Source organism: Bos grunniens, chromosome X (genome assembly GCF_055505025.1).
Source record: "Bos grunniens cultivar Pamir isolate PY7600 chromosome X, Bosgru_T2T1.0, whole genome shotgun sequence".
NCBI lineage: Eukaryota > Metazoa > Chordata > Mammalia > Artiodactyla > Bovidae > Bos > Bos grunniens.
In genome coordinates this window covers 56,327,365-56,352,595 of record NC_141194.1, presented here as the reverse complement: position 1 = coordinate 56,352,595, position 25,231 = coordinate 56,327,365, and the positions used below count along the sequence as shown (strand labels likewise).

The 25,231-nt window shown below is 41.8% G+C and overlaps 1 protein-coding gene across 1 annotated transcript in view; it reads right to left on the bottom strand.

The window, feature by feature from the left end:
• Positions 1-24,287, bottom strand: part of UXT (ubiquitously expressed prefoldin like chaperone) — a 58,071-nt gene extending 33,784 nt beyond the window's left edge. Inside the window, exon 1 of the mRNA XM_086386386.1 lies at positions 24,059-24,287. The gene's annotated coding sequence lies outside the window, so the exon portion shown is untranslated. The remainder of the gene's footprint in view (positions 1-24,058) is intronic.
• Positions 24,288-25,231: the final 944 nt, after the last annotated feature.

Genomic DNA, 25,231 nt, shown 5'->3' with positions numbered 1-25,231 from the left:
GATGATTTCTTCTAAAATGATTCTCCTAGTATCATAAAGTAAAAGCAAGTTCTAAAGAAGGTGAATGTTATTCTTTTTTTTTTATTTCCCTGCACCATGCAGCTTGTGAGATTTTAGTTCTCTGACCAGGGACTGAACCTGCTCTTGGTAGTGAGAGCATGGAGTCCTAACCACTGAACCACCAGGGAATTCCCAATGAATGAATGTTATTCTTGTTATTACAGGTATCTGGTTGAGACTTTTCATATCCATCTTAAGAACATTTTTAATTCAGAGAAGACTAATTTTAGAATCTTGTCTTTTTCCCTTTAAATATTCTATAATATTTATTCAACAAGTTTAAGTTCTGAAAATGCCTTGGTAGACATGAATTGTAGATAATATCAACATCTCAATTTATGGCCTTACAAATGAATTGTAATTTGTTTCTTTTTTTGTTACTTTGTCGTCTGCAATGGTTATACACAAATAACTTCTTTGTGTTATTTTTATTTCTGTTTTTGTTAGTTGAGTTTGAAACTAAGCACTATGAGAAAATTAGCAATCCATCAAAAATTTCTTTAAAAAACCCACCAGAAAACTCATTTGAAAATTTGACTTTGTCAAATGATTTTTTTAAAAATAGTTTTTGTACAAACATAAAATAGCAATCATTTGACTTCATAAAGTGAAATATTTCAGATTATTGCTGAACAATGTTTGTTTGTGGATAATATAAAAAGAGTTATTTAGAATCCTGGACATGCAGTTTGTCAACAAAAATTCAATTAACTATCCAGTTAAGAAGAAAAAAAATGGAATTTTATTTGAGCTAAACTGAGGATTATAACCAGGGAAACAGATTCTCAGAAAGCTGTTAGAAGTCAAAGGCACAGTCATACACATTTTTGAGACAAAAGATTGTACATCAAAATGACATACTGATATTTTATATAAAGTTCATCAAGGATATATAGTCCAGGTGAGCACATATAAAGTGAGCAGCAAGTCAACATGACCCCCTACAGAGCTGGGAAAGAATGGTATTCTTCTAAGAAGTTACACTGTTGGAGTCAGAAGAAAAAAAAAAATGATCTTTATGGTTGAGCAGGCACTCCCATCTTTGAGGAGCTCTGGTTAATGTGCAGACTGCACATTAGGGAGGGAGGGGAGAGGTCCAAACAGAGAATTTATGTTTAATTTTTTTTCTTGTTCTGCCTTAAAATATAAATTTTATTTCATTTCAATGACCATAGGTTTAATATAGTGGAATTATATGCTTCCTGATCTCTTATTATTATCTAGTCTGCTGAATTCCTGCTAATCAAAATTATAAATGTGTTCTAATGGAAAATAGGCATAATTTAGTCATATACTAGACCATTCAGATATGACTTAAATCAAATCCCACATGATTATACAGTGGAGGTGACAAATAGATTCAATGGATTAGATCTGGTAGACAGAGTGCCTGAAGAACTATGGATGGAGGTCCGTAACATTGTACAGGAGATGGTGACCAAAACCATCGCCAAGAAAAAGAAATGCAAGGCAAACTGGTTGTCTGAGAGACTTTACAAATAGCTAAGGAAAGAAGAGAAGTGAAAGGAAAGGGAGAAAGGGAAAGACATACCCAACTGAATGCAGAGTTCCAGAGAAGAGAAAGGAGAGATAAGAAGGCCTTCTTCCATGAACAATTCAAAGAAATAGAGGAAAAGAACAGAACAGGAAAGACTAGAGATCTCTTCAAGAAAACTGGAGATATCAAGGGAACATTTCATGTAAAGGACAGAAACGGTAAGGACCTAACAGAAGCGGAAGAGATTAAGATGAGGTGGCAAGAACACACAGAAGAACTATACAAAAAGGTCTTAATGACCCAGATAACCATGATGGTGTGATTACTAACCTAGAGCCAGACATCTGGAGCGTGAAGTCAAGCAGGCCTTAGAAAGCATTACTACAAACAAAGCTAGTGGAGATGATGGAATTCTAGCTGAGCTATTTAAAATCCTAAAAGATGATGCTGTTTAAAGTGCTACTCCCAATATTTCAGCAATTTAGAAAACTCAGCAGTGGCCACAGGACTGGAAAAGGTCAATTTTTATTCCAATCCCAAAGAAAGTCAGTGCCAAGGAATGTTCAGACTGCAGGACAATTGCACTCATTTCACATGCTAGTAAGGCTATGCTCAAAATCCTTCCAGCTAGGCTTCAACATGAACCAAGAACTTCCAGATATGCAAGCTGGATTTAGAAAAGGCAGAGGAACCAGAGATCAAATTGCCAACATTCACTGGATCACAGAGAAAGCAAGGGAATTTCAGTAAAATATCTACTTCTGCTTCATTGACTATGCTAAAGCCTTTGACTGTGTGGATCACAACACACTGTGGAAAATTCTTAAAGAGATGGGAATACCAGACCACCTTACCTGTCTCATAAGAAACCTGTATGTGGGTCAAAAAGCAAGTTAGGACCTTACATAGAAAAACTGACTGGTTCAAAATTGGGAAAGGAGTACGACAAGGCTATATATTGTCACCCTGCTTATTTAACTTGTATGCAGAGCACATCATGTGAAATGCAGGCTGGATGACTCACAAGCTGGAATCAAGATTTCCAGGAGAAATATCAACAACTTGTGGCTTAGATGGTAAAGAATCTGCCAGCAATGCAGGGGACCCAGGTTCAATCCCTGAGTCAGGAAGATCCCCTGGAGAAGAGAAAGGCAACCCACTCTAGTATTCTTGCCTGGAGAAGTCAATGGACAGAGGAGCCTGGTGAACTACAGTCCATGGGGTCGCAAAGACTTGGACATGGCTGGGTGACTAGCACTTTCACTTTCACTTTTAGATATGCAGACAATACCAGTTTAGTTGCAAAAAGTGAAGAGGAAGTAAAGAGCCTCCTGATGAGGGTGAAAGAGGAGAGTGAAAAAGCTGGCTTAAAACTCAACATTCTAAAAACTAAGATCATGGCATCTAGTCTCATCACTTCAAGGCAAATAGAAGGGGAAAAAGTGGAAATAGTGACAGACTTTGTTTTCTTGGGCTCTGAAATCACTGTGGATGGTGACTGCAGCCATGAAATTAAAAGACGCTTGCTCCTTGGAAGAAAAGCTATGACAAACCTAGACAGTGTATTAAAAAGCAGAGACATTACTTTGCCAACAAAGGTCCATATAGTCAAAGCTATGGTTTTTCCAGTAGTCATGTACAGATGTGAGAGTTGGACCATAAAGAAGGCTGAGCACTGAAGAACTGATGCTTTCGAACTGTGGTACTGGAGAAGACTCTTGAGAGTCCCTTGGACAGCAAGGAGATCAAACCAGTCAATCCTAAAGTAAATCAACCCTGAATATTCATTGGAAGGACTGTTGCTGAAGCTGAAGCTCCAATACTTTGGCCACCTGATGGGAAGAGCCAACTCATTGGAAAAGTCTCTGATGCTAGGAAAGATTGAAGGCAAAAGCAGAAGGGGGTGGCAGAGGATGAGATGGTTAAATAGCATCACTGACTCAATGGACATGAATCTTGGCACATATCACTGGTTGTGCTTCAAAGAAACTCTTAAAAAGGGGAGCCTGTCGTTAGGCTTATTCTCTTCACATTTTTCTCTTTGTCTCTTCCCATTGTTCTTGTCAGAAGAGTAGGTACAATGCCTAGGGCTGGAGGAGCCATTTATAGCCATAAGGATTATCTCCATTTGCTCAGGCAGTGTAACAAAATACCATTAACTGAGTGGCTTACAAAAACCAGATATTTATTTCTCACAGTTTTGGAAGCTAGAAGTCTGAGATCAGGATGCCAGTACATTGGGTTTTAGTGAGGGCCCTCTTCTGGGGTGCATACTGTTAACCTCTAGCTGTATCCCCACATGGCTGAGAGTAGAGCAGAAGAAGCAAACTCTCTTGTGATATTTATAAGACCACTAATCCTATTCATGAGTGCTCCACCCTATGACTTCATCTAACCCCAATTACTTCCCAAAGGCCCCACTTCCAAATACCATCACATTGGGAGGTAGAGTTTCAATATATGACTTTTGGGAGGACATAAACATTAGGTCCATAACAAGGGTTAAAACTATAAGCCAAAGATGGAGTTACAAAAAATACATTATCTTGGTTCCACAATGCTATCTTTGAGTGGCTACATCAATCCCAGACTGCCTATTTCTGGACTTCTTCTGACATGATATAAATAAACTTGCTTTTGGTTTAGATCATCATTTCATGTGTAGGATTGTGTTTATCACAGCTGAATGAAACCCCAGCGCAGGATTTTTTAAATAAAAATTATGCATACTTGATTGAAAATGTATATTCTATAATTTTAGTACAAATTTTCATAAATATGTCTGTTTGTGCTTGTTAAATGTGTTTTCAAGTATAATGTGTACCACTGAATTTTTATTTCAATCTGTCACTTACTGCTAGACATATGTTGAAATCTTCTCTTTTGATTATGGATTGTTAAATTCCCCTTGTAATCTTGGCATGTTTTTCTTGTTCCCTGAGGCAGTTTTACTAAGTACAAAAAAATTTAGACATTTAATTTCTTTCTGGTTAATTGTTCCTCTTATGCTTATGTAGCAAATCTTTTTGAACTAACAATGAATTTTCTTTCATTCATCTCCCCCTCATGGTGCTTACATTATAGTTGGCAGGGTTAGGGTGGGGTGGGAGAAGGTGGATGATAAATCATTAAGTGCAGGGAAAGAGCATGCAGAAGGAGATAAAGAGTGGGGAGGCTGAGGTTTATATTCTGTAGAGGATGGGCAAGAAAAACCTCCCAGGTAAGGGGTCTGAAGAGATCAAAGTGAATTGAGAGAGAAAAGTTTCTGAAGCTGCATGTGGGGTGTTACAGCAATTGCAAAGAGGACAGTGAGCCTGAAGTTGAGCAAATAAAGCCAAGGGTGGAAAGAGGTAAAATCAGAGATGTAGCACGTCCTGATTATATAAGTCCTCATAAGCCACTATAAGAACTTTGCCTTTTACTTTCAATGAGGTGGGGATCCATTAGAGGGTTCTGAGCAGAGATATCGATAATATCACTTATGTTTTAAAAGAACCATTATGGCTATTATGATTAGAATTGACTGTAGAGAGATGAGGGCAGAAGCAGGAAGACCCGTTGGGAGGCTGTTATGAAATCCAGGTGAGAAATAATAGTGATTTGCACTAGGGTGGCAGCAGTTGTTAGATTCTGGATATATTTTCAAGATAGAACTCTTGACAATATTTTCTGATGGGTTGGATGTAGTATGTGAGAGAAAAAGTAAGTAAAAAATGACACAATTAGAGGCTAAGTACTTCTGACATGAGCAAATTAGAATATCAAAGTTTCTAGTTCCTTAGCGGGAAAGGCTGTGGGAGTACCAGGCATGGATGGCAGCAGTAAGGAGAAAGGAGTTTGGTTGTTAACATGTTAAATCAAACATGCCTATATAGCATCTAAAGTGGAGAATGTCTGTGTACAGTTTTCCATGAGTCTGGATGTAGAGATAAAGCTATAGATATAAATTTGAGGGTCTTGAACCTATAAATGGTACTTAAAGCCATGAGACTAGCTGTTAATCACCTAGAGAATGAGTATAGATAGGAAAGAAAAGAGGTCTGGGGACTGAGCCCTGAGGTACTGCAACTTTTACAGCTTGAGGAGTAACATGCAAAGGAAGACTGAGAGTGGAGAAATAAGAAAATCGTATCTAGGAAAGCAGTGATAATATGTTTCAATAAGACAACGATCAACTTTAACAAATGATGCTAGGTCAGGTAAGATGAGGAATTAGCATTGGATTGAACATTGTGAAGGTCATTGGCGACTTTGTCAAAGGCAGATTCAGTAGTGATAGGGACAAAATCTTGATTGGAGTGGGTTAGAAAGTGGAAGGACAGAAATTGGAGACAGTCAGGAAAGAGAGCATTTCTTTTTGCCCTTAATGTCTATTTTGTCTAGTATCCATATAATCATATCAACTTTTTTGTTATTATTTATTTGGCATATCTCCCTTCTTTTCTATTGTGGTAAAATATACATAATACAAAACCTGCCATTTTAACCATGCTTACTTTTCCCATTCTTTTAACTTTCAATGTTTCTGGGAATTTATGTTTTTATTGTGCCCTTTGTAAACAGGTGAAAAATCATGCTTGGATTTAAAATGTTCTAGTCTTTTGTACCATTTTGATATAGGTAAAATATTCACAGATATTTACATGGTTATGGATGCTTAAAAGCTCAAACAGCCCTTAGAAGAAGAGACATATATAACTTACAAGTCAGAATATGGAAAATAGAATGATAGAAAATTGAGAACAAAAAACTTTGTTCTTAAAAAAAGGGCTAGAAAGCAAGAAAAAGAAACAAAAATAGAAAAACTAGGACAAATAGAAAGCATGTAATAGGATAGTAGAAATAAATCCCATAATGTTAACAATCATAATAAATGTAATAGAATAAATTCACCAGCTAAAATATTAAATATTGTCACTGGAATAAAAAAATGCAAGTTACCATCTGTTTATAAAGACATCTAAAACATAAGGACAGAAAAGGTGGAAAGTCAAAGGGGTGAGGTTATATTAATATCAGACAATACAGAGTTTAAGGCCAAAAATACTAAAAATAAAGAGAATAACTGCATAGTGATAAAGAGTTCAGTTCACTAAGAACTTTTAATTCTAAAATCATATGAATTAATATGTAATATCTCGTGTTTGCCAAGGGGAAGGGGGGTGGGATAGGATAGTATTGAGAGTTTTGGATTAGCAGATACAAACAATTATATATGGGATGGGTAAACAACAAGGTCCTACTGTATAGCACAGGGAACTATATTCAATATCCTGTGATAAACCATAATGGAAAAGAATATGAAAAAGAATATTTAAGATTATGAATATATACATAGAACTGAGTCACTTTGTTGGACAGCAGAAAGTAACACAGTGTAAATCAACTATACTTCAATAAAAATTTTTTAAAATGAAAAAAATAGTCTTAAAACATACAAGGCAAAAGTTGACAGTACTACTAGGGAAAAAGAAAAGAAATCTACTGTACATCACACATTGCTGCTCTCAGCTATCACTTGTACTTGGCTAGGATGATGGGGGACAGCTCAGACTAGCTGTCTCTACTGAGCACCTTCAAGTAGCACCCCAGCATGTAGAGACATTTGGTTCTACCGTAGAATTTATGTGAATTCAGGCACGTTAATCTAAGCTCTCTAAGCTATAGTTTTATCATCAGTAAAACAATAATAAAAATATCTATCCCTTGGGGATATAGTGGGGAATAAACTATATGGTGCATAGGTTGGAAAGTGTTTTCTGCCTATTACTTTCCTAGCTGGTTTTGCCTAGACGAAATGCCAAGATTCAGCAGAATCTCCCTTCCAAAGTCTCTTTTAGGTGCTCAGCAGGTATCCAGCAGATTTCCTTCTATAGGAGACTTATGAGTGTCCTGGACCATGGAAAACAGGGTTGTCACAAGAAGTTTTCATAATATGTGCAACAGGGATGACATATTTATCATAGCAGAATGTGGACACTACATTCACTTGTGGCCAGTTAGAGTGAATTGCTCTAAGTGTTTTCTCTCTTCCTAGTTGTAATTCCAACAGCTATGCCCCATAAGCCCTGGGAAAGACTGAACATGATTATGCCCTAATTGAGACCTGGAATGCTCATGGCTAGGTCGTCTGCCCCTTTGCCATTTCCTAACTTTTTCTAGTCTCATCAGCTGAACAAGAAACTGGACCTAGGATCTCTCTCTGTCCAACCTACCCAAAATATATCAGAGAAAAGCCCTGCTTTGTGGGGTCCAGAAATACCTTCACTTTGGTACCTTGCTGGGGGGACTTGCTCTGGAAAGCTCTCACTCTGTTATCCTGAAGTTGGTAAAAAAAAAAATTTATACCTGTTGCTTATTTTTTGTTTATCTTTCTAGCTCCCCTCTATTAGCTACAAGGACCATGACAAGCTTCACAATCACACTCCTTTCCAAGTTGCACTTTTCTTTCCCTTTCAGTGACTTTGGGCTTCCTGTTTTCCCTCCTTGACCATCTATAACACAAGAGAGAAGTTAATGGTGGAGTTATAATACATCCAGTAAATCTTAGATTCATTTACAATAGGGAAAATTAGGAAACAGTCCAAATATCCATCAACTGGTGTATGGATAAACAAACTGTGATACATCCATACAATGGCATATTCAGTCAGTTCAGTTCAGTCACTCAGTCGTGTCTGAGTCTTTGCAACCCCATGAATCGCAGCACGCCAGGCCTCCCTGTCCATCACCAACTCCCGGAGGTCACTCAGACTCACGTCCATCGAGTCAGTGCTGCCATCCAGCCATCTCATCCTCTGTCGTCCCCTTCTCCTCCTGCCCCCAATCCCTCCCAGGATCAGAGGCTTTTCCAATGAGTCAACTCTTTGCATGAGGTGGCCAAAGTACTGGAGTTTCAGCTTTAGCATCATTCCTTCCAAAGAAATCCCAGGGCTGATCTCCTTCAGAATGGACTGGTTGGATCTCCTTGCAGTCCAAGGGACTCTCAAGAGTCTTCTCCAACACCACAGTTCAAAAGCATCAACTCTTCGGTGCTCAGCCTTCTTCACAGTCCAACTCTCACATCCATCCATGACCACAGGAAAAACCACAGCCTTGACTAGCTGGACCTTTGTTGGCAAAGTAATGTCTCTGCTTTTGAATATGCTGTCTAGGTTGGTCATAACTTTCCTTCCAAGGAGTAAGCGTCTTTTAATTTCACGGCTGCAATCACCATCTGCAGTGATTTGGGAACCCCAAAAAATAAAGTCTTACACTGTTTCCACTGTTTCCCCATCTATTTCCCATGAAGTGGTGGGACCGGATGCCATGATCTCCGTTTTCTGAATGTTGAGCTTTAAGCCAACTTTTTCACTCTCCACTTTCACTTTCATCAAGAGGCTTTTTAGTTCTTCTTCACTTTCTGCCATAGTAATGCTAACAGTTGGGCTATTCTCTTACTGTGCCTAATTTATAAATTAAACTATATCATATGCATGTATGTATGTATAGGGAAAAATAGTATGTTTAACGTCCCATACTATCTGTGGTTTCAGGCATCCGCTGGCGATCTTGGGACACAATCCCTATTGACAAGGCAGGGACTACTGAAGTAGCATCACTTATTGTGTTGCTCAAATTGTTTCAGCTGTGTCCATTGGGAGCTCCTTCAGGTTGGCTCCTGTGTCGTTTTTTATTGTTTAAATAAACTTTAAAAATCTATGATAGCTTTAGATTTATTTTTCAAAACAGTTTTAAAGATACTACAGAGAGTTCCCATATACTCTTCATCCAGTTTTCCCTATTGTTAACATCCTGCATTGCTGTGGTATGTTTGTCACAACTAAGGAACCAACACTGGTACATTACCAATAATATTAACTAAACTACACACTGTATTTGCATTTCCCGGCTTTAATGTCCTTTTTCTGCTCCAGTATCTCATCCAGGACACCACATTACATTTATTCATCATGTCCTTTTGACTTCTCCTAGACTGTGACAGTTCCTCAAACTTTCCTTGTTTGTGATGACCTTGACAGTTTTGAGGAGTAATGGTCAGGTGGACTGAGCATTCTTCAATTGGTTTTATTTGACATTTTCTTCATGACCAGACTAGGGTTTGAGATTTTAGGAGAAATACCACAGAAGTGAAGTACCATTCTCATCACTTCCTATCAGTGGTACATGCTATCAATGTGACTTATCAACAATAATGTTAATCTTGATCAATTCCCTAGTATATATTTGCCAGATTTCTCCACTGTAAAATTTCTCCCCATCCCCATTCTATACTCTATTCTTAGGAGAAAGCAAGTTGCTAAACACATGCACCCTCCAAACCCCAGGGATGAAGAGAAGATTTTAACTACCACCTCTTGGAAGGGAGAGTATATACACATATTATTTGAAATTCTCCAAATAATTTGTCTCATCTTTCCCATTTACTAATTTATTTAATCATGTATTCATATCAGTATGGACTTATGGATATTTATATTTATTTTATGGGTTATAATCCAATACAATAATTGTATATTTTGTTGCTCAAATTTCCAGTTTTTGTCATTAGGAGCTTCTCTAAGTTGGCTCCTGTATCTTTTTGACATGCCCTGAGGTATTTTTTTAATTTTATTTTTAATTGGAGGATAATTGCTTTACAATGTTGTATTAGTTTCTGCCATACAACAGCATGAATCAACCATAAGTATACACGTATTCCTTCCCTCTTGAAACTCCCTCCCACCTCTTACTCCATCCCACCACTCTAGGCTGTCACAGAGCACTGGGTTGAGCTCCCTGTGTTATACAGTAAATTTCTACTAGTTATCTATTTTACATATGGTAATGAATGTTTTGATGCTACTCTCTCAATTCATCCCACCCTCTCCTTCCCCCTGCTGTGCCCTCAAGTCGCCCTGTGTCTTTTGAGTAGTTTTTTAAAACTACTTATTTATTATTTTTTGCTGCACTGGTCTTCTTTGGTGCATGCTGGCTTTCTCTAGCTGTGGCAAGTGGTGGCTACTCTGTAGTTGCGGTGCGTGGGCTCCTCCTTTCAGTGGCTTATCTTGCTGCAGAGCACAGGGTCTAGGGCATGCGAGCTCAGTAGCTGCAGCTCGTGGGCTCTGGAGTGCAGGCTCAGTAGCTGTGGTGCATGGGCTTAGTTGCTCCACGGCATATGGGATCTTCCCAGATCAGGGATCAAACCCTTGTCCTCTGCATTGAGTATGTTCTTACTTCTTGGCACCACAAAATGTTTCAGGTTCATCTTGCAGTTTCCCTCCTCCAATCCTGGACTCAACCACTTCCCCAAAAGGCCCTAATTCCTGTTATTGGAGAATGGTATTGAGAAACCAGTTCTGGGCACTAAGTCAGTTTACTGAGAATCTTGTTTTCCTGTTTCCAATGTTACCTAATGTATTCTTAGAGCCCAATTAAGAGAAAGCATGCAGTAGTTTGTAGAGAGCATATTTAATATAAGTAACTAACTATAACAGAGCAACCCCACGTCCAAGGAGCAGTGGCTGCGAGGGTGCAGGAGGGCTGAGAGGGGCTATTCCACGTTCAAGGTCAGGAGGGGCGGCAGTAAGGAGATACCCCTCATCCAAGGTAAGGAGCAGCAGCTGCGCTTTGCTGGAGCAGCCGTGAAGAGATACCCCATGTCCAAGGTAAGAGAAACCCAAGTAAGACGGTAGGTGTTGCAAGAGGGCATGAGAGGGCAGACACACTGAAAACATAATCACAGAAAACTAGTCAATCTAATCACACTAGGACCACAGCCTTGTCTAACTCAATGAAACTAAGCCATGCCGTGTGAGGCCACCCAAGATGGGCAGGTCATGGTGGGGAGGTCTGACAGAATGTGGTCCACTGGAGAAAGGAATGGCAAACCACTTCAGTATTCTTGCCTCAAGAACCCCATGAACAGTATGAAAAGGCGAAATGATAGGATACTGAAAGAGGAACTCCCCAGGTCGGTAGGTGCCCAATATGCTACTGGAGATCAGTGGAGAAATAACTCCAGAAAGAATGAAGGGATGGAGCCAAAGCAAAAACAATACCCAGCTGTGGATGTGACTGGTGATAGAAGCAAGGTCTGATGCTATAAAGAGCAATATTGCATAGGAACCTGGAATGTTAGGTCCATGAATCAAGGCAAATTGGAAGTGGTCAAACAGGAGATGGCAAGAGTGAACATCGACATTCTAGGAATCAGCGAACCTAGACTGAAATGGGTGAATTTAACTCAGATGATCATTATATCTACTACTGTGGGCAGGAATCCCTTGGAAGAAATGGAGTAGCCATCACAGTCAACAAAAGAGTCCGAAATGCAGTACTTGAATGCAATCTCAAAAACAAAAGAATGATCTCTGTTCGTTTCCAAGGCAAACCATTCAATATCACAGTAATCCAAGTCTATGGCCCAACCAGTAATGCTGAAGAAGCTGAAGTTGAACGGTTCTATGAAGACCTACAAGACCTTTTAGAACTAACACCCAAAAAAGATGTCCTTTTCATTACAGGGGACTGGAATGCAAAAGTAGGAAGTCAAGAAACACCTGGAGTAACAGGCAAATTTGGCCTTGGAATATGGAATGAAGCAGGGCAAAGGCTAATAGAGTTTTGCCAAGAGAATGCACTGGTCATAGCAAACACCCTCTTCCAACAACACAAGAAAAGACTCTATACATGGACATCACCAGACGGTCCACACTGAAATCAGATTGATTATATTCTTTGCAGCCAAAGATGGAGAAGCTCTATACAGTCAGCAAAAATAAGACTGGGAGCTGACTGTGGCTCAGATCATGAACTCCTTATTGCCAAATTCAGACTTAAATTGAAGTAGGGAAAACCACTAGACCATCCAGGTATGACCTAAGTCAAATCCCTTATGATTATACAGTGGAAGTGAGAAATAGATTTAAGGGACTAGATCTGATAGAGTGCCTGATGAACTATGGACAGAGGTTCGTGACATTGTACAGGAGACAGGGATCAAGACCATCCCCATGGAAAAGAAATGCAAAAAAGCAAAACGGCTGTCTGAGGAGGCCTTACAAATAGCTGTGAAAAGAAGAGAAGCGAAAAGCAAAGGAGAAAAGGAAAGATATAAGCATCTGAATGCAGAGTTCCAAAGAATAGCAAGAAGAGATAAGAAAGCCTTCCTCAGCGATCGATGCAAAGAAATAGAGGAAAACAGAACGGAAAAGACTAGAGATCTCTTCAAGAAAATTAGAGATACCAAGGGAACATTTCATGCAAAGATGGGCTTGATAAAGGACAGAAATGGTATGGACCTAACAAAAGCAGAAGATATTAAGAAGAGATGGCAAGAATACACAGAAGAACTGTACAAAAAAGATCTTCACGACCCAGATAATCACGATGGTGTGATCACTGACCTAGAGCCACACATCCTGGAATGTGAAGTCAAGTGGGCTGTAGAAAGCACTACTACAAACAAAGCGAGGGGAGGTGATGGGATTCCAGCTGAGCTATTTCAAATCCTTAAAGATGATGCTGTTAAAGTGCTGCACTCAATATGCCAGCAAATTTGGAAACTCAGCAGTGGCCACAGGACTGGCAAAGGTCAGTTTTCATTCCAATCCCAAAGAAAGGCAATGCCAAAGATTGCTCAAACTACCGCACAATTGCACTCATCTCACATGCTAGTAAAGTAATGCTCAAAATTCTCCAAGCAAGGCTTCAGCAGTAAGTGAACCTTGAACTTCCAGAAGTTCAAGCTGGTTTTAGAAAAGGCAGAGGAACCAGAGATCAAATTTCCAACATCTGCTGGATCATCGAAAAAGCAAGAGAGTTCCAGAAAAGCATCTATTTCTGCTTTATTGACTATGCCAAAGCCTTTGACTGTGTGTATCACAATAAACTGTGGAAAATTCTGAAAGAGATGGGAATACCAGACCACCTGACTTGCCTCTTGAGAAACCTATATGCAGGTCAAGAAGCAACAGTTAGAACTGGACATGGAACAACAGACTGGTTCCAAATAGGAAAAGGAGTACGTCAAGGCTGAATATTGTCACCCTGCTTATTTAACTTATATGCAGAGTACATCATGAGAAACGCTGGGCTGGAAGAAGCACAAGCTGGAATCAAGATTGCTGGGAGAAATATCAATAACCTCAGATATGCAGATGACACCACCCTTGTGGCTGAAAGGGAAGAGGAACTAAAAAGCCTCTTGATGAAAGTAAAAGAGGAGAGTGAAAAAAGTTGGCTTAAAGCTCAACATTCAGAAAACGAAGATCATGGCATCTGGTCCCATCACTTCATGGGAAATAGATGGGTAAACAGTGGAACAGTGTCAGACTTTATCTTTTTGGGCTCCAAAATCACTGCAGATGGTGACTGCAGCCATGAAATTAAAAGACGCTTGCTCCTTGGAAGGAAAGTTATGACCAACCTAGATAGCATATTCAAAAGCAGAGACATTACTTTGCCAACAAAGGTCTGTCTAGTCAAGGCTATGGTTTTTCCTGTGGTCATGGATGGATGTGAGAGTTGGACTGTGAAGAAGGCTGAGTGCCGAAGAATTGATGCTTTTGAACTGTGGTGTTGGAGAAGACTCTTGAGAGTCCCTTGGACTGCAAGGAGATCCAACCAGTCCATTCTGAGGGAGATCAGCCCTGGGATTTCTTTGGAAGGAATGATGCTAAAGCTGAAACTCCAGTACTTTGGCCACCTCATGCGAAGAGTTGACTCATTGGAAAAGCCTCTGATGCTGGGAGGGATTGGGGGCAGGAGGAGAAGGGGATGACAGAGGATGAGATGGCTGGATGGCATCACCAACTCGATGGACGTGAGTTTGAGTGAACTCCGGGAGTTGGTGATGGACAGGGAGGCCTGGCGTGCTGCGATTCATGGGGTTGCAAAGAGTCAGACACGACTGAGCGACTGAACTGAACTGAACTGAACTATAACGGGGAATTGGAGTAATGGGAGATTGGCTAGTAAGTGGTAAAGAGAACTTCAAAGAATAGCAACTATGGGTAATAGCTTTTGTCCTTAGTGCTGAGATTAAGCACTTGCAAAAGAGGCCATTTCACATCTCTCCACCCCGGCTTAGAAATCTGATCTCATTAGAAAGGGCATGACCATGGCCCACTGGATGGCAGAGAAGTTTGCTCAACTGGTTGACAGGGCTTGATGGAAATCTGCCTTCTGAGATGATGGGGGAAGATGTTTATGGAATGTGCCACATGCTCATGGCTACTGGGTGTTGCTGTCCACCTAGGGATGCGTTGCAGAAGCCATGGGTGCTGCAAGAGCCTGGTGAGAGCAGCACACCAGAACCAGGAAGAGAAGTCAGTGTCTTTCTAGTGCCCTCTACTGATACCTGGAATACTTAGACTAATTTCTTTTCTTTCCCATCCTCTTTAGTGTTGTACTATTTTTTTTTTTGGGGGGGCGTGTATTTTTAGATTACTTTTTAATATAAAGATATTTTATTTTTATACTATTCATTTTAAATATAGGTAGGCTGATTCGGTAGTTTGCCATTTAAGATTCACCCCCACATTGTAGTTAATTTTAATTTTTATTTGTTTGGGATATGTGAAACAGTATGGTTCCATGAGTCAGAGCTACACAAAAAGGTATATTCAGAGAAAGATCATTCACCTCCTTGTTCCTACTATCCCTTTCCCATCCCCTATTGATAAGTGAGCTCTTTAGTTTTTAGTTTATCCTCCAGTATTTCTTTTGCAAGAACATGTGTGTCTTCTTATATTCTCTTCTTTTTATGAAGGGTAGCACACTCTAGATAGTCTTTAAAGCTCTGCTTTTTTCATTTAACAGTATGAAATCTCTCCATATCCATTCATAATCTTCCTTTTGTTGGAGATCTTCAGGGTAAATTTCTAGATGTGGGATTACTGATTCATGAGGTAAGAATAAAGGTAGTTTAGTTAGATAATGCCCAATTTCTCACCAGAAGGATTGAACCAGTTTGTATTCCCACCAGAAATACACTAGAATGCTCGTTTCCTCACAGCCTCACCAACTTCTGTCATATTTTTAATTGTTACCATTCTGACAAATGTGAAATGGCATCTCAGTGTTATTTTAATGTGCATTTTTCTAATTATAAGTTTGAACTTTGAAAATATGTTTGGTCACCATCTTACACCTCCTTTTCTTTCTGTGAATTGTCTGTTCGTGTTTTTCTTTCTTTTTTCAGATTTTCGCTGCTCTAGGTCTTCATTGTGGCATGTGGGCTTTCTCTAGCTGTGATATGTGGGTGCTTCTCTAGTTATGGTGTGTAGGCTTCTCTTCTTGTGGAGCATGGGCTCTAAAGTTGTGGGCTCTTAGTAGTTGTGGCATGCAGGCTTAGTTAACTTCGAAGCATGTGAGATCTTAGTTCCCCAACCAGGGATCATACCCGTGTCCCTTGCACTGGAAGACGGATTCTTAACCACTGGATCACCAAGGGAAGTCCCCTACTCCCATCCCCCCATCACCAGTTTTTATAAATCAAGTTTTATTGAAACACAGCCAGACATTTATTTACATTTTGTCTCTGCAGCTTTCACTCTGCAACTGCAGAGTTGATTGTTAAAGAGACCGAAATAAGAAATATTTACTACTGGGCTTTTTACAGAAAAAACTTGCTGGCTCCTGCTTTATATCTTAAAGTCCTTGTCTGTGATATATGTTGCAAATATTTTCTACCAGTTTGTCTTTTGATTTTATAGTGTATTTTGCCATACACATGAATACATTTTAAATCTAGTCAAATGTATCAATCTTTTCTCTTACTGTCTCTGGATTTTGGGCCATAGTTAGAAATTATTTCCCACGATGACTTGAAATGCATTGGTTCTTCTAGTATTTGTACATTTTTTTTACATTTAGGTTCTTAATTCATTTGGAGTTTATTCTTATATGGTATGAGATATGAATCTAATTTTACCTTTTGCCAAATGGCTACCCAGTTTCCCCAAAACCAATTATAAAAAACCCTGTCCCTTTTTCCTCCACTTTTTTGTGAAAGTGATTTTTTAATTTGAAGTATAGTTGATTTAAAATATTGTGTTAGTCTCAGGTATACAGCTTAGTGATTCAGTATTTTTTCAGATTATATTACATTATAGGTTATATAGTAGTTTGTATCTCATACATCTAATTTGTCCATCCCCACTTCCCTTTCTCTTTTGGTAACCCAAATTTGTTATCTATAAGTGTGTTCCTGTTTTGTACATGCATTCATTTGTATTAATTTTATAGATTCCACATGTAACTGATATCATTTAGTACTTGCCTTTCTCTGACTTATTCCACTAAGCACAGTATTCTCTAGGCCTATCAACATTGCTTCAAATGGCAGCATTTCATTTTTATGGTTATATGTTCCACATCTTCTTCATCCAGTCATCTCTTAATTGGCATTTGAGTTGCTTCCATGTCTTGGATATTGTAAATAGTGCTGCTATGAACATTGGGGTATATGTATGATTGTACAGGAAGTGGTGACCAAAACTGTCCCCAGAAAAACAAATGCAACAAGGCAAAATGGTTGTATGGGGAGGCATTACAAATAGTTGAGAAAAGAAGAGAAGTGAGAGGTAAGGGAGAAAAGGAAAGATATACCCATCTGAATGCAGAGCTCCAGAGAATAGCAAGGAGAGATAAGAAAGCCTTCTTAAGTGAACAATGCAAAGAAATAGAGGAACAGTATAGAATGGGAAAGACAAGAGATCTCTTCAAGAAAACTGAAAATATCAAGGGAATATTTCATGGAAAGATGGGCACAATAAAGGACAGAAACAGTATGCACCTAACAGAAGCAGAAGGGATTAAGATGATGTGGCAAGAATACACAGAAGAATTGTACAAAAAAGATCTTAATGGTCCAGATAACATCCTGGAGTATGAAGTCAAGTGGGCCTTGGGAAGCATTGCCACAAACAAAGCTAGTGGAGCTGATTGAATTCCAGCTGAGCTATTTCAAACTTCAAAAGATGATGCTGTTAAAGTGCTGCACTCAATATGCCAGCAAATTTGGAAAACTCAGCAGTGGCCACAGGACTGGAAAAGGTCAGTTGTCATTCCAATCCCAAAGAAAGGAAATGCCAAATAATGTTCAAACTACTGCACAATTGCACTCATTTCACATGCTAGCAAGGTCATGCTCAAAATCCTTCAAGCTAGGCTTCAAATAGTATGTGAACCGAGAACATTCAGATATAAAAGCTGGATTTAGAAAAGGCAGAGGAACCAGAGAACAAATTGCCAACATCCGTTGGATCATAGAAAAAGCAAGGAATTCCAGAAAAACATCTACTTCTGCTTCATTGGCTATGCTAAAGCCTTTGACTGTGTGGATCACAACAAACTGGAAAATTCTTCAAGAGATGTGAATACCAGACCACCTTACTTGCTGCCTGAGAAACCTGTATGCAGGTCAGGAAGCAACAGTTAGAACTAGAGATGGAACAACAGACTGGTTCCAAATTGGGAAAGGAGTATGTCAAGGCTGTATACTGTAACCCTGCTTATTTAACTTATATGCAGAATACATCATACGAAATGCCAGGCTGGATGAAGCACAAGCTGGAATCAAGATTGCTGGGAGAAATAACAGTAAACTCAGATATGCAAAAGACACCACCCTTATGGCAGAAAGGAAAGAGGAACTAAAGAGCCTCTTGATGAAGGTGAAAGACGAGAGTGAAAAACCTGGCTTAAAACTCAACGTTCATATCGTCCCACCCTCGCCTTCTCCCACACTGAAACATGTATATTACCATATGTAAAACAGATGACCAGTGCAAGTTTGATGCATGAAGCAAGGCACTCAAAGCTGGTGCTCTGGGACAACCCAGAGGGATGGGGTGGGGAGGGAGGTAGGAGGGGGTTCAGGATGGTGGGACACCTGTACACCCATGGCTGATTTATGTCGGTGTATGGCAAAAACCACAATATTGTAAAGTAATTAACCTCCAATGAAAATAAACAAATTAATTAAAAAAACCCTCATTGTTAAAAAAACTAAGATGATGGCATCTGATCCCATCACTTCATGGCAAATTTTGTTGTTGTTCAGTCGCTCAGTCGTGTCTGACTCTTTGTGACCCCATGGACTGCAGCACACCAGTCTTCCCTGTCCTTCACCATCTCCCAGAGCTTGCTCAAACTCATGTCCATTGAGTCGGTCATGCCATCCTATCATCTTGTCCTCTGTCATCCCCTTCTCATCCTGCTTTCAATCTTTCCCAGCATCACAATCTTTTCCAGTGAGTCAGCTTTTCACATCAGGTGGCCAAAGTATTGGAGTTTCAGCTTCAGCATCAGTCCTTCCAATGAATATTCAGGGTTGATTTCCTTTAGGATTGACTGGTTTCATCTCCTTGCTGTTCAAGAGACTCTCAGCATCTTCTCCAGCACACAGTGTGAAAGCATCAGTTCTTCACTCAGCCTTCTTTATGGTCCATCTCTCACATCTGTACACAACCACTGAAAAAACCATAGCTTTGACTATATGGACCTTTGTTGGCAAAGCAATGTCTCTACTTTTTAATACACTGTCTAGGTTTGTCATAGCTTTTCTTCCAAGGAGTAAGCATCTTTTAATTTCATGGCTGCAGTCACTGTCTGCAGTGATGTTGGAGCCCAAGAAAATAAAGTCTGTCCCTGTTTCCATTTTTTCCCCATCTATTTGCCATGAAGTGACGGGATTGGATGCCATGATCTTTTTGTAGTTCTTTGTTCATGTCTTTTTCTTCTTGTGGTTTGATTACTTTCTTTTGTAGTTTGCTTGAATTACCTTCTTTTTGTTTTTCTGTGTATCTACTGTAGGTTTTTGATTTGTGGTTACCATGAGGTTCATATATGTTGATCCATAATTATATTTACTTGCTATAAACTGATAATCATTTAAGTTCAAACACTTTCTAAAAGATCTACATTTTTTACTCCCCTCCCCATTTTGTGATTTTGATGTTCTATTTTACATCTTCACGCTTATGCTTTTTCTGTTAATTGTAGTTATATTTGTTTTTACAAAAATTTTTAATTGCTTTTTTTTTATTTTTTGCTTTATTTTATTATTATTATTACTTTTTACTTTACAATATTGTATTGGTGATTGCGTTTTAATCCATGTACTGGCTTATTTAAGTGATCATTAATCCTTTTATACATTTGCCTTTCCTACTGTGATTTTTCCCTTTCTGGTAGGAGATGGGACTGGAGAAGGAGGGGCTAGAGCAAGGGCCAGGTGTGGGCTAGGGCTTCGCCTCTGCTTAGTGGCCAACACTACCCAATTGGGAGTGGGGCTGGGTCCTAAGTTGTGGGAGCATGTCTGGAGCATTTGAGCTGGCTCCATTTCCTTCAAGTGTGTGCTCTTCCCCCTCTCAGCACTGGCAGCCTTGCCCCAATGGGGAGCAATGCTGGAGCAAGAGGGGCTGGAGCAGACACTTGATGTAGGCCAGGGCACAGGCTGTGGCAGTCCCAGCACAGTCAGAGTTCCAGAGCATTCCTGATCTGCTACCTCTGCAAGTGACAGCAGTGGCTGCCCTCATCGAATTTAGATGCCATTCCAGGTATGAGCTGGCTTCATCCCTCACAACTATGTACTCCTCTCTGCACTGGCAGCCCTCACCTTAGTGCAGAGCTACACCATGGAGCTGACATGCCAACAAAGGTCTGTCTAGTCAGAGCTATGGTTTTTCCAGTAGTCATGTATGGATGTGAGAGTTGGACTATAAAGAAAGCTGAGCGCCGAAGAACTGATGCTTTTGAACTGTGGTGTTGGAGAAGACTCTTGAGAGTCCCTTGGAGTTCAAGGAGATCCAACCAGTCCATCCTAAAAGGAATCAGTCCTGAATATTCACTGGAAGGACTGATGTTGAGGCTGAAACTCCAATACTTTGGCCACCTGATGGGAAGAACTGACTCATTGGAAAAGACCCTGATGCTGGAAAAGATTGAAGGCAAGAGGAGAGGGGGATGACAGAGGACGAGATGGTTGGATGGCATCACCAACTCGATGGACGTGAACTTGAGCAAGCTATGGGAGTTGGTGATGGACAGGGAAGCCTGGTGTGCTGCAGTCCATGGGGTCACAAAGAGTCAGACATGACTGAGTGACTGAACTGAACTGAACACCATGGAGCAAGTGGGGCCAGAGCAGATGCTCGGTTTAGGCTGGGTCATGTGCGGGGTTGGTCACAGGAGACAGGCAAGAGTCTTGGGTGGTTTCAATATGCTTCCTCCATCTTGTTCCTGAGAGTAAGCAAGCATGTGCACACTCTTCACAAATGGAGTGTAGGTTTCTTACAGTCCTTCTGTTTCCTCCCACTGGTTTTCAAACCAACTCCAGGGTTCTGTCTTCCCTGTGGTAAACCCCAAGGTTAAGGTGCCTAATATGTGATGTGGGTTGAACTTCTCACTCCCCTGGGAGGATCTCTGAGTCTGTGCATCCCACTTCCTCTTCTGTGCCCTCTCCCAGAGGTGCAGGTCCTAACCTGATTACTTCTGTTCCCTTTCTAGTTGATTCTGTGTGGCTCATTCTTACAGCCTTGGTTGTGAAAGAATCTTCTTGACAGTCTCCAGTTTGTTTTCAGTGAGAATTGCTCCATATGTAGATATATATATATATATTTTGTTTTGTTTTGTTTTTTAGATTTTTTTTTTAGATATATTTTTGATGTGCTTATGGGGGTATGTGAGCTCTGCATCCTCTTACTCTGCCATCTTGATCTCCTCTTTTCTCCTCACTTCCTCTTTCTGCAATCTCCTCTTCTCCTGAACTTTGAAAAACTTTTAGGATTAAAAAACAGCTCTCAAAAAACTTCTTAAAGCTGCAGGTTTTCTACTCCTCAGTCTTCTTAAAATCCTCCTCTAGTCAACTGATTTTTTAATAAAATGCAAAGTCATTTCAACAGAGAAAGGATTATCTTTTAAATAAATGATTCTGGAGCAACTGAATATACATATTTTAAAAACTCCAAAATAACCCCAAAACCAAGATGAACCTCAACCTACACTTCACATCTTATACAAAAATTAATTCAAACAGATGACAGACAGGAAAATAAAAAATTATAAAACTTTTAGAAGAAAATATGAGAAAATCTTTGTGGCCTTAGGTTAAGCAAAGAGTTTTAGATATGATTCATGAAAGAAAATTAGCATGATTCATAAAAGAAAACATTCCTATACAGGATTTATAAAACCAAAGTTTTAAGTACAGAAATAGTTTTCAGAGAAAGGTTGAAGTATCTGCTCCTTGGCTCACTCATGTTCCTCCTCCATCCCACCTGGAAGGCCATTCTAGTGTTTGTCTCTAAGGATGCTCAGAAAGCAGTTAACATCTAGTGTATCTGGGAGGTCAGAAGTGAACAAAGAAATCAAGAATCATCAACAACTGTTGTAGGAGCACTGGGCTGGGAGTCATTCGCACTTCAGTGCTGGCTGAACTGTCTAGTAGAGGAGAGAAACTTGTAACCCACACAGTGACACAAAGTGAATGACAGAGGTATTGTGGGAAAACTGTAAAAGAAGGAACAAGGGGTTTGAGGAAGGCTTCCTCATGGACCAGGCATCTATGATTAGCCTTGAAAGATAAGCAGAATGTTGACAAGTACAAACAGGCAAATGCAAAACAGACAAGAACAGGCAGCTCTCCTGTATCCTTTATAATTCCAAGGTTAAAATAAAAGGAATACCACTCACTATTTTAAGTATTCCCAAAAATGCATTCAAAAGAGAAGCAGGTCAGTCAGTTGGAAAGGAAGCAGAGGGAATGTCCCAGATGGTGATGCCAAAGCTAAGTCTTGAAGGGTGAGCAGGAATTAGTAAAAGAGAAGGACAAGCCTGAGGAAAGGATTGGATTGTGGAAGCCCATGCTGGATTATCAATCTAGGATGTTCTGAGTGTTTGACTCCTGGAGAGCCTTGAAGAGGATTCATCTGTCACAGGAAAGTGGGATACTGTCATAGAGAACTTTGATGGGCCCATCACAGAGTGAAGAACTGATTCTGAACACCCTGGGAATACATGGAAGATTCGCAAGGAGAATGGTGACGTATTTTTTCATCTGTGGCCCTTTGGGAAGACAATTCTGGTGACAAAATGGACTGGCCGGCCACATCTCAGAGGCAAGAGTTCATTATAATGTAAAATAAAGGAAACTTGAACTAGGGCTGTAGAATTGGCAATGAAAGAAAGCAGCAGTAGAGATAGGAGATATTGGAGAAGTAGGTCTGTAGTCAGAGGTGAAGAAGAGCAAAAAGCTGTCCAAGATTCTTTGAGTGGGTCACAGTAATGAAAAATAATTCAAAGAGAAGTTAAAACATTAGCTTGGACAACACAAGTAGTGCTTATAAACATTCAAGGCCATAAAGAGGTAACACTTTCTTTAGAGCTCTCAGACTGCTTCTGAGTTCAGCTTGAATTATTCACCTCTTGCCCCAATCCCTCAATTGGATTTGATGTAAACTAGATTTAACTAGGGATGGTCATTAGCGGCTAGGCTTGAATCAGGAAAATAGCTTCTTAACAGCAAAATCTTAACATTTTCTGAACTTTGTTTTTTTTCGTTGATGATTTGTTAAATATAACTCTAGCGTGTGTGCGGCCAACCCCGTGGTGAGCCCAGGAAGGGGATGCCGGGTCCCAGCTCCCCAGTCCCGCAGCCATGAGGAGGCTGTCATGCCTGCCCTCGCCCAGAGCCGCAGCCGGTGGCGGTGTGCTGGCATGGGGTGGGCTGCCTCGCTCGAGAGTTTGTCCCCAGGACGTGAGCCTTGAGTTTGGACTAGATGAAAATGGATCTTTCGAGGACGGGCGGATGAGATGGGTGGCGGGGCCGGGTCGCGGGAGGCTCTGGGGTGGCTGGGGCCAACCGGCATCTTAGGCAAAGCGGGACCGCCCTCGTGTGTGTGGCGGTGGGACAACGCGCTTGTTGTCCTGGTGGCCAGGCCGTGTCTCAGTTTTTCTGTTTCCTGGACGGCGCCCGCGCCCCTGTCCCAAGGCCCTCGTTGTGCGTGCATGCCGCCCCTCCAGGTCGCTGCTGGCCCTCCGCCATCCTCCCTCGAAGGAGGGCCGCCCGTGACTCCTTCCCCTGTCTGGGACCAAACTGGCCTCGCCTCAGGTGGGTGTCATCCCCCGGCCTCCGTGGCCAGTGGCGTCCCCGGCCAGAGTAGTGCCCTCGGTCCCCGAGGTGGGTAAGCTGGGCATGGCGGGTTGCGCGCGACGGGCGTGGGGGCACCAGTACATGGCGGGACAGCGTTCTCCCGGGCCGGTCTTGGCTCTGGGTGTTGGCGCCGGTGGTCGCGAGCCTCACGGGGGTTTCCCCGGGGGCCCAGGAGGCCAGTCAGCGTCCTGGGTGCTGCGGGACTGCCCCTGTACGGGAGGCCTCTGGCGGCTGCCCCGGCGGCCGACTCGCATCCGGGTGGTTTCCAATGGTCCTGGGGCCCCTTGCGGTGGCGCTCGGCCGCCCCACCTCCACCACGGCTTCTGCACCGCCTCTGCGTCGTTGCGACGCCTGCCTACCTGGCCGCACCCCATCGGTCCTTCTCTTCGTCCGTCTGTTCGTCTCTTCCATCCCGTCTCGCTTCCCCGGGCCTGCCGCGGCCCAGCTCCTTTGCCCATCGCCGCAGTCTGTCCGCCGACGTCGTTGCGTGCTGGGCGAGGGGGAGAGCTGTGCCCCGCCGCGCCCTGCTCTGGCGCGCTCGCCCGAACGCGGGTCGGGTCCCCGCCCAGCCGTCGTGGACTCGAGGCCTTGCCCGCGCCGCACGCCCCCGTGCGGGCGGACGCGAGAGCGCCTTGGCCGGCCCCGAGAGCGCCTTGGCCGGCCCCAAGGCGACCGGCCAGTATTCCCGGCCCCGCTCCCCGGCCGTCTGGATGGGTGCCTGCGACGGGGGACTACCCCTCGTTCCTCCACGCCGCCGTGGTGGCGCGCTGTGCCCCTCGTGGACCGAGCGTGCGCAGTTGGCAGTCCTCAACGCGGGCGGGATGGGTCAGTCAGGCCCCGGGTGATCACTTCCCTTCTTCCTCGCTTCGTGAGATTGCAGGTGCCGCGTGTCGCCCCACGCCCCACGCTCTGCACGCCTGGTTCCTTGAGCTCACTTGGGCTTCCCTGGTAGCTCAATTGGTAAAGAAACCACCTGCAGTGCAGGAGACCCCCGTTTGATTCCTTGGTTGGGAAGATCCCCTGGAAAAGGGCATGGCAACCTCCTCTAGTATTCTTGCTTGGAGAATCCACATGGACAGAGGAGCCTGGCTGGCTACAGTCCGTGGGGTTGCAAAGAGTCGGACACGACTGAGTGACTAAGCACACAACAACTCTAGTGTAAATTACAGCATTTATTTGCTTTTATCTTGAAGGGATAATATGGAGTCAGATTTGTTGTTCAGTCTCCCAGTCGTGTCCGACTCTTTGCAACCCCATGGACTGCAGCATGCCAGGCCTCTCTGTCCCTCACCATCTCCCAAAGTTTGCCCAAGTTCATGTCCACTGCATCAGTGATGCAGAAAGAACGGGAAGCCAGATAAATTGCAGTAATTTGTCAATGGCAACAACACCAGGCAGGACATCTGGTCATCAATGGCTACTCAATGACATCAATGACATTCTTGTGTGTCAGATGTAAACTGGGCACTGGGCTACAAGTAGTGAACAAAACCAACATTGTCCTTGCCTTCATTTCTAGTTGAGGAAGACAG